This window comes from Mytilus californianus, unplaced genomic scaffold, assembly GCF_021869535.1.
Source record: "Mytilus californianus isolate M0D057914Y unplaced genomic scaffold, xbMytCali1.0.p SCAF_14, whole genome shotgun sequence".
Lineage (NCBI taxonomy): Eukaryota > Metazoa > Mollusca > Bivalvia > Mytilida > Mytilidae > Mytilus > Mytilus californianus.
The window spans coordinates 18,248,699-18,259,293 of NW_026262626.1; the positions used below are offsets into that span (position 1 = coordinate 18,248,699).

A 10,595-nucleotide genomic window follows, 5' to 3' on the forward strand; every position below is an offset into this window, starting at 1 on the left:
TAAAATCAAACTAAGTTTAATTTTGGACCCTTTGGACCTTAATGTAGACCAATTAAAAAACAGGACCCAAAATAAAAAATCTAAATACACGGTTAGATTTGGAATATCAAAGAACCCCAATAATTCAATTTTAGATGAAATCAAACAAAGTTTAATTTTGGACCCTTTTGACCTCAATATGAACCAATTTGATAACGGGGTATACAAATAAAAAATCTAAATACATGGTTAGATTCAGCATATCAAGGAACCCCATATATTCAATTTTTGTTGAAATCAAACAAAGTTTAATTTTGGACCCCAATTTGGACCAACTTGAAAACTGGGCCAAAAATCAAAAATCTAAATACATGTTTAGATTCAGCATATCAAAGAACCTCATATATTCAATTTTTGCTAAAATCAAACAAAGTTTAATTTTGGACCCTTTGGACCTTAATGTAGACCAATTTGAAAACTGGACCTAGAATTAAAAATCTAAATACACTGTTGGATTCGGCATAACAAATATATAAATGTGATCAAAGATTTTACAAATATAATGCGCCATACTGTGCAATTAAAGATTTCTTCTTTAAATTTTTCAATATTTGAAATTTGAAAAAAAAATAATATTTGAAGAATAATTTTTTTAATTTCTGAAATCTGAAATGAGAAAAATTGACCCCCCACAATTTCTTTTTATCCCCCCCCCTCTTTTTTCCCCCAAAAAATTCTTTCCCTCAAGATATGGTCATAATCTCAATTCAAATTTCCAATGGAGTTGGCAACCATAATTACCCATTTAAATTTACCATAGTGCTAACTTAATCTATTTTATAATAGAATTAAAAATATAGTGTCAAATCTTTCATATGGATTTTTTTGTAAAAAAAAAAGATGCAACATTTGCAGATATTTTTACTGGTCTTCCTTTATAAATATGCATTTCTTTAAACATAATTTAAAAGCAGTGTAAGGGAAGTAACCAAAACGTTGTATTTGGATTACCTCCCTTACACTGTTTTAAATTATCTTTATTGTTCATTAACCATTACTTTATACATAATTTAAAAGCAGTGTAAGGGAGATAATTTCAATGATGTATTTGATTTATCTCCCTTACACTGCTTTAAATTATGTTTTGTACTAAAGTATTTGTCCATTAACCAGGACAACCTTGTTTTTCCCCCTTTTTTGCCCCTAATTCCTAAACGGTTTGAGCCATAACCCCCCAAAGCCAATCATAACCATCCCTTTGTGGTATGGAAACTTGTAGTATAATTTCAGAGAGATCCATACATCGTTCCACAGTTATTGTCTGGAAACTAGAAAATGCTTATTTTTGGCCCCTAATTCCTTAACTGTTGGTACCATAACCCCCAAAATCAATCCCAACCTTCCTTTTGTGGTATTTAACCTTATGGTCAAATTTCAAAAAGATCCATTTACTTAAACTAAAGTTAGAGTGCGAAAACCAATGTGTCTTCGGACGACGACGCCGGACGACGACGACGACGACGACGACGACGACGACGACGACGCCGGACGACGACGACGACGACGACGCCAACGTCATACCAATATACGACCACAAAATTTTTTTGCGGTCGTATAAAAAATATCGCTAATCTAGGTGGCATGCGTAGACGGAATTAAATTAAAAAGATTGTGACACATACATACATACATATGCATAAATTACGAGGCTTAACGAAAACCACATATAACCTTTTTTTTTTTTTGGAATGAGACACTTCTTCAACTGTTAGATTTACCAAGGAGATTTTTAGAACGGACCACTCTACTGATAGTAGAATCCTTATACTATTAATAAAACGATGGAATCAAGATATAGAATCCAAGGGATGCGACACTTCCTTGCAAATTCCACAACCTACGGAATATATCACTTCCTTAATTAAAGGTAATTCATACCAATACCCTGGACATAATGTATTTGATAGTAATAATTATAAACACATACAAATAAACATTAAACACACACATATACTATATATTATATATTTACATGTGATAAATTGAATGCTTAAAGCATCTACGAAGTTCATACTGTCCGGCCCGAGGTCCGGTTTCATTACAAATTTTGTACGTCAAACTATGTACTCAAACAAATTCTAACTGATTCAATTTACTTAGCACTTATAAATTTATGAGAAATGTAAAAGGGACGTAACTAGAAAAAGCAGACAAAATTTGCGCTGCGTAATTACTTGTTTTGAATAAAAACGAACCTACTATTCACCTATAAGATTAGGAAAACAAAATTATTAGTAAATATTAGTATATTAATTAGTTTATCTAGATATAAAAATATAAATAAGTGTCGCAAAAGAAACTTAAATTTAAGAGTTTAATGGAAACATTTTAATTAGTCCTCTTCCGGGTTAGTTATGTTATACTCGAATAACAATTAAAATGATAAAACCTACAATATAACTTGCAGGGGCGGATCCAGCCATTTTAAAAGGGGGTTCCCAACCCAGGATAAAAGGGGGGGGGGGTTCCAACCATATGTCCCCATTCAAATGCATTGATCGTCCAAAAAAGGGGGGATTCCCCCCTCCCTGGATCCGCCACTGACTGGTCAGAATGACGAGTCAGAAAGGTAGTCAAAATGAACAGATGCCTTTACAGTACTGTAGAGCTGTTACAACAACAGCACATATATTTCGAAATGAAACGAAGCATACAAGCAAGGCATAATATATACACTTATATTACAGCTGAGTATTACTGCCATGCAATAAAGTAAACAACAACAACAAAATAAAACTAAAAATGTTCACAGACTTAATACTAGAGTGTGAAATTATTCGTAATGTCTGATTATGTCCCCAAAGGAATGTTCATTGTTGTTGTTGTTCTTATACAGATATAGGTCAATAGACCGGATAGTCACATTGGATAATAAATTTATACAAAAAGTGTTAGTAATTATTAACTTGTACATGTAAAAGGCGTTAAAATTGATAATTGAAAGTCTTACTTTGACTTTAGGATTGAAAATATAACGGTCCGTTTGATCAAAGATCATACAAGTCAGTAGTTAAACCCGAAGATAAATGGATGTTTATATACTGTTTTATTTATATCAATGATGACGTAACACTATGTGTCGATTTTTCTTAGATACCAATAAAAACTTCCAAAGAGATCCGAAAGAACAGAATGCTCTCGAAGTTTTTGTTTATAAATAGAGTTGGAAATTACCTAATTTATTAAATTAGCTAGGATGAAATTTGAAAAAAAGGCAGGACAGGAGTTTTGAGTAAAAAAAAAGGCAGGATGAGACACTTTGCAAAAAAAAAACAAAACAGGATGACAATTTATGTAAACAAAAGTCAGGATAAACTAAAAAAAAAAAAAAGGCAGGACCGAATAGAGTGAAAAATAAAAAGGCAGGGCAAAAATTACAACTAAAAAAAAATGCAGGACAAAATTTTTCATCCTAGGCCCCCCCCCCCCCCCCTAAAAAAAATCAAATGGCAGCTCCCTAAGAGCGTACAAAAACAAAATGACAATAGTATGCGAGGGAATTACTTGAAGTTGGGTTTATTAGAAAGAGAAAAAAATACTGAACATTATGAATTGGTTGGCTGGTGCTTATTTTCATAACATTTGCAAACCAATTTTAGAGGTATTTTTCGATACAACTCATTCAACACACAGAAGGTAAACATATATAGAAGTTTTGTATTAACAAGCACCTAATTGGCAACACAACCAAGCTTACATTTTTTTCGAGACCCTTTTCAAATAGAAGACACATTTGTAAAGCTTATGTAAGATATAACTAAATGTTTCCAAGGGAAATCCTCTACAAACGTAAGGACTTCTGAGTTTCTATTTTTGAATCCACGACACACTAATAGCAAACCCTCCGAAAAATTTTTGAATGTGCACGATGTAGACAACTTATGGCAAATATTTCATGTATATTTAAGACGATGAAAGTTTTTGGGGTTAGATTTTTTTTTAAGGAATTTTATTATCTCCGCGATTTAGAATTTATCTTCAGTGATATTGGAATTATGCTCCCCCTTTCGACGATATCATATAGCTGAAACTTTTAAAACATGTAAAATATTTGGGTAGTTTGGTCTCATTCTTATTAGATTGATACATTTTCTCCAACAAAAATCCAGATGTAATGGCAGTGTTTTAAAGTTGCAAACCGTAGTGTCAATGGCCGAGTCAACGAGTTCGAATAGGTCTTTAATGTTATAAATGGTTGTGTGCACAAGTCAACCCACAGCCATCATATAACATCGTATAAATAAAACATGTCGCAACATAAGAGAGGATATCCTCTGAAATACTTGTACGGTTTCAAAGCCTAGGGACTCGGTTGGTGAATACATTCATGTTTTAATCATTATAAATTGTATTTTTTTTCGTATTCCCTGTCCATTTGTGTTGAACTATTTACGTTGGCACCAAGAGTTTATAGATATAAGAAGATCTGGTATGAGTTGTATGTTTACTATCAATGTGCAGTATACTATCCATGTCCGTATACCGCGGAAAACAGCTATTATTTTTCAATATACGGACTTGTTGTCAACGTTAATTATTCAATAAAAATGGACAGGGCGCCCATTATTTTACCGATTGTGGCCATCTTCCAAATCCCGCAATCTAGCATTATGACGTATTGTTTATTATTACGTAACGTCAAAATACCGTTGGCCTTTGGGCCTATGCCGTGGCACTCAAAGGTAGTGTTTTTGAATAGGCCGGATCACATATATTAAAAACACAGAAACGTATCAATATTTACCAATCACTAGTGAAAAGTCTTTATTTTGCTTGTTTTATTTTCATTTGAAACAGATTTGGGAGACAACTCTAAATAAATTTACGACACAGTGAGGCTCGCACAGTATATGAAATGTAACCAAATAGATATAAGAAGATGTGGTATAAGTGCCAATGAGACAACTCTCCATCCAAGTCAAAATTTATTAAAGTAAACCATTATAGGTCACAGTACGGTCTTCAACACGGAGCCTTGGCTCACACCGAACAGTAAGCTATCAAGGGCCCCAAAAATTACTAGTGTAAAACCATTCAAACGGGAAAACCAACGGTCTAATCTATATAAAAAACGAGAAACGAGAAACACTTATGAACCACATCAACAAACGACAACTACTAAACATCAGATTCCTGACTTAGGACAGGTGCAAACAAATGCAGCGGGTTTAAATGTTTTAATGGTACCAAACCTTCACCCTTTTTCTGAAACAATAGTGTAACATCAAAACATAGAAAGACACACTATAAAATATCAACTGAAATAGCTTAACTCAATCAAAGGACATATTAACACCAGTGAACATACACTGAACAAATAAATTTGACCTATGATACAATGTAAATACAAAATAAATAAACTAAGGGAAGAATAATAAAAGTAACATGTTATATCGGTATGAAATGTTAAGCAAATTAGGAAAAACAATATGCTCGAACAAAAATATCAGCCATTTGCAATAGCTTAAAACACAGGTAAATGAAAATAATTTTGTTGTTAGGTATACGTGTACAGTTCCAATAGAGAAAGGAAATATTTTTACAAAATAAATAATTTTGATGTTCATAGTACGAAGTGAAAATTTATAGTAATACCAAACACTTATCAAAGCTGGTAGGCCTATATAGACCAGATATAACCCTGAATAACATTAAATAACAAAAAAAGTATTACAATTAGTATCAACAGGTCAAATAAACAAGAAAGTACGATTTGAGAGTACTCGCAGTTACTGACAGCTAGTTAAAAGCCAAAACAATTAATAATAAAAAATCATGCATCAGAGACAAAAATCAACTAAAACACATCCCAGGGATTTAGTATTTTAACGTCATGGACAGTCAAAGAAGACATGACTAGTGCAATGCCAAAAATAAATGTATAGACAGACAGTAGGATAGTTAGGAGTTTAACCTCTTTATAGATCAAAATGAACGTGGGTGTGTCTTTATACATCCCGTTTGAAAAGAATACAAATTTAGTAATGTTTTAATTTGCTGATGACAAAATCGATATTAGTGCCAATGTACACTATATTCAAAGATCTAATTACAACATTGGTAAGATAACCTTTACTAATAAGTTTGTTTAAAGGTTCGATGAGTTTACACGGATCACATAGTGATTTCCGCGCTTTAAGTACAATATTACCGTAAAATTTAGGATGTGAAATACCGTTTTTAATTAGTTTTCTACAGGTACAGTCAAATTTACTAATCAAATCTTTTTATCTATGAAAGAACTTAGCAAAAGTTTTACGTAATTTATAGTAACGAAATCCCTGACTTAATAATTTACCAGTGATGCATTGATTACGTTCGTTAAAATCTATGACATCACTACACACACGGGCATAACGAACGAGTTGGGATATATAAACACCGTATGATGGAGCCAAAGGAACATCGCCGTCTAAAAAAGGAAAATTAACAATAGGGAATGAAAAATCGTCTCTTTTGTCGTAAATTTTCGTATGGAGTTTTCCTTTAGAGATTGAAATGTCCAAATCCAGAAAAGGACAACTACTGCTGTTTATGTTAGATTTAGTTAAAGTAAGTTCTATTGGGTAAATTTCGGTAGTATATTTAGAGAACTCTGGATTATTTAACGAAAAAATATCATCTAGATAACGGAAGGTATTGTTGAATGTATCAACCAAATGTAACAATGAGGTGTCTTTACTGAGTTTGGTCATAAACTGAGATTCATAGCAATACAGGAATAAATCTGCTATTAAAGGGGCGCAGTTAGTGCCCATAGGAATACCTACTACTTGTCGATACACTTTATCGCCGAAACGTACATATATGTTGTCCAGGAGAAAATTTAAGCTTCAATCATATCTTCACATTTCCAGTAAGTGTATCTAGCATACTTTCCTTTTTCGTTACAGAAAAAGGATTTAAATGTTTGTTTAGCGCCAGACGGAAAAAAAGATGTTTGAGGGACTGACCACTTATCTTTGGTGTTGATGGTTGGGCTCATATCATACCGGCTGAGTGTTTTTTTGGATTTTTAGGGACTAAGTCTAGAATAAATAAGTTATAATGAATTATCTTTTGGCCCCAACTCCCAAGTTGCAGACGGGGAAAGTAGTTAGTTTCTAATGAATATTTAAGTAATGAAATTAAATATATTAAATTCTTCTTCCTATCTGCATGGATTTGTATTTAAAAAAAACGGCTATATATAAATCCTTGCTGTTCGTTACAGTATTGAAAAAAACAACTTTTATAGTTAGAATGACCAAATTTGAAAAATTAAGGTTTGTCCTTAGAGAGAACCAAACAAAAGATGAATGGACTTTGGTACTCTTGTTTTCTCCATATGTGGTATGTACTATCAGAGACATATATACACATATATGTATATATATGTCTCTGTAACTCTCGATTTACGGTTGAAATTTATTGACAATTTGGTTTAATTCATCAGAAAAGAAAAATGATTCTTAGGATTTGTATAGTAATCTCTTACTATACTGTTTGAAATCCTTCGCTTCGTACTGACACAATTTTTACTAAATAGTAAATAAACAAATACATATATGTGACAATGCTCTTTTTCGTGGCATCAAGTTGATCATGATGATCCGACCAGACAAGACTTAACAATAATTGTTTGAAAGAATGTTGTTTTATATGAAATAGATAAAGCAAAAAAGAATCGTATGTGATTTTACTGATACATTTATACATTAGTCCTGGGACTATATTACCAGAGACATATATACACATGTGTATATATGTCTCTGATTATACTAGCGTTAGTATAATAGTCCCAGATTATTCACTGCATGTGACGAATACTTTTTTGGTTGTGACGTGATATTTTATCCTGACAAGTTACCGTCCATCGACTACATTAATGAAATTTTCCCTTTTTAATGTTAAATTCAGATGAACGAAAGTTGAAAGATCTTCATTTTAACCGTGTAAATCACCCGTTACTTCACCAAGAATTTATGCACTGAAATCAACATGTAGTAGTTTGCACTGTACTATAATGGACCATAAACTGTAAGTTTCAGTGAATATATGCCCCTGTTTTCATATCTTTCTCGGAAAAAGAACAGACGTCTGGCAACAATATGTTTTAGAAGTGTTTCTTCTTCTGGTTCTTCTCGTACAACCTTGTCCGCCCTATTTCATCTTTTGACATTAACGTATGTTATTTGGTACGAACGTGTATAACCGAAAGACGGTGTGTCGCATATCATCACGACCTTCATGTGAGCTTGTCAATTGACCTACATCAAAATACTATTTATTTTTTGAGGGGGGGGGGGGGGGGGATTATCTCAAGACTATTTCTTGTACCAGGAAAGGTCCAATATCCTTGACCTTTGACCTTCAAGGTTAAAAAAATTGTTTATTCATGTATATAATATATCCACCCTAAAAACCATGTCGTTTCTTGCTTTGCATTACAAGAGTTTTTCAATTAAGCTAAGGGGTTGTCCCTTAGGGTGATGTCCCACCTCCTTATGTAATAAAAGGTTAAACACTTCAAAAGTTGAAATTGATTTGTCCTTTTCTTCGCTGTAGTTATGGAAGGCGGAACTCTCTCTGCACATGAGTCATCCGATTTAAGGTCTCCGTTTTTACGAGATGTAGTTGCGTATTTATATACTAGTACAAGATTACCGCACTGACAAACGGACGCCCCACTTTAGCAAGGGTTTTCCTGTCGGAAGGGAAAAGTTCAAGGGATGACCTCAGTAAACCTTTTGGGTCCAAGCTGTCGAAATTGAAGTATATATTATGTACATTTATAATAGAGTACTCGTTGCAAATATAACTGATTCGTTTTTCTGTCAAAGTTCGATTATTCTCCCCGGATACGTCGGCTTTCTCGAAAACTGACCGCCTCGAACAAGTGCTGAACGTGGCATTACACACCAAATGATCAATCAATCAACATAATTGATTTGGTGGGTCTTGTGTTTTTTTTCAATTCTACAAGCATGAACAAGGTGTGGGGTTCATTAGCGTTAGCAACAATTTGTCATAGACATAGAGTTTCTGCCATTTTAAACTGTCTAACTTTTTTTGATATTCCGATAAAATTTTCTCTGAAAATAAAAGCAACTCTACGTTTTGGATCATTTTTTTCATGCATATATATCAGGGATATAAAAAAATAAATTCCACGCAATACGTTTTAAGGTGCTATTGTGTTTTTTTTCCTGTTTTAAAAGGTTATATGCCATAAGGATCTCTTACCAAAAAAAAAAAAAAAAAAAAAAAACTCGTTATACATACTTCACAATATCTATACTAAATAGTAACCTTTTGCCTACATTTATATGTGATTATCAATTAAGTACTTTACAGATATGATATGAAACTGCACTTTGGTCATACAAATCTTAAGTTAAATTATCAATTAAAGAAACAATATATCAACGTTTGCCAATTATAAAAAAAAAACAATCAACACTAATTATGAAAATCATTGATAAAGGTAAAATTACTTACTTTCTACGAGACATGTTGGTAAAGATTTGAAATACAAGTATCTAAATATATATATATTCAGTACATATTGTAACACAACATTGACTCATGTGTGTGTTCATTCAACCTATTATAACACGAGGTTGGATCTTAAAATGCATCAATGCGAACCTATTACTATAATTAACCCCTACGCTGTAGTACTAGAATGTTTGAGACTTAACTTGGTTCTAAGAAGGATGTGATACATCTATTACGATATTATAAAAAAGCTATACGTATAAGGTTTATAAATAGATTTTATATCAGCCTGTATTACATATCCTGTTCAATATTGACACATTATACATTGTTATAATAGACGTGTTAGGAAAGGGATTTAAATACTGCGCTGATGTTAAATACCAATACCGATACAAAAATTAAGTGTGGACTTTCTCAAAATGCAATTGCATTGAAAAGTATCCCGGCGTAGTATCGAGTATAGTTTAGCTTTGTGGTGTGTTTGAAACAACATGAAGCGAACGGTTAAGGTGGCTCGGCCCTTTAACAGTGCGCATATTTTAACGCATGTTACTAACGACGAGCGCCTTGGAAACGGTCGCTTTGAGGGGTTTTCTCAAAAATAGTTTTGACGACATTGGAACGCGGGCGTGTATGAAAGCACCCTTTCCCGATGTCAACAAACCATGCAAAACGTTCTACAAAAGCCACAAAACAGGAAATACGTGCGGTCAGGACTAGAGTGGTTTGTTCATTTTTCACATAAAATGGACAGAATTATACATGATATATTAAAGCATAACATTAAAAAAAAAGAAAATATAAATATTGACTTGTACGACGGTATCTGGTGCGTTCGCTCCAAAAACACATTCTCACCCTACACGTTCGCCCCTTGGATCCGTTCGCACCCTTTTCCATTTAAATACTGGTTGAATATATCAAAAGATGTCTTTTAGATGTATTAGTATATATATGAAAATATTTTGCCAATGACGCAATGTTTAACCGTAAACAAAGGATAGCGATGTAAACAACTGCATGTCACCTTTCGGCTTTCAAAAACAAGTAAAACCCATATAGTATGCTATAGT

The 10,595-nt window shown here is 33.1% G+C and overlaps 1 protein-coding gene across 3 annotated transcripts in view; it reads right to left on the reverse strand.

The window, feature by feature from the left end:
* The window catches only part of LOC127724322 (uncharacterized), a 31,699-nt gene extending 22,069 nt beyond the window's left edge, over nt 1-9,630 (reverse strand). For 2 of the 3 annotated variants that reach the window (XR_007992447.1, XM_052231254.1), the window contains exon 1: nt 2,990-3,083. The gene's annotated coding sequence lies outside the window, so the exon portion shown is untranslated. Of the gene's footprint in view, nt 1-2,989; nt 3,084-9,519 lie in introns of those variants that run through there. The other variant, XM_052231255.1, reaches the window with a different exon arrangement.
* Nucleotides 9,631-10,595: the final 965 nt, after the last annotated feature.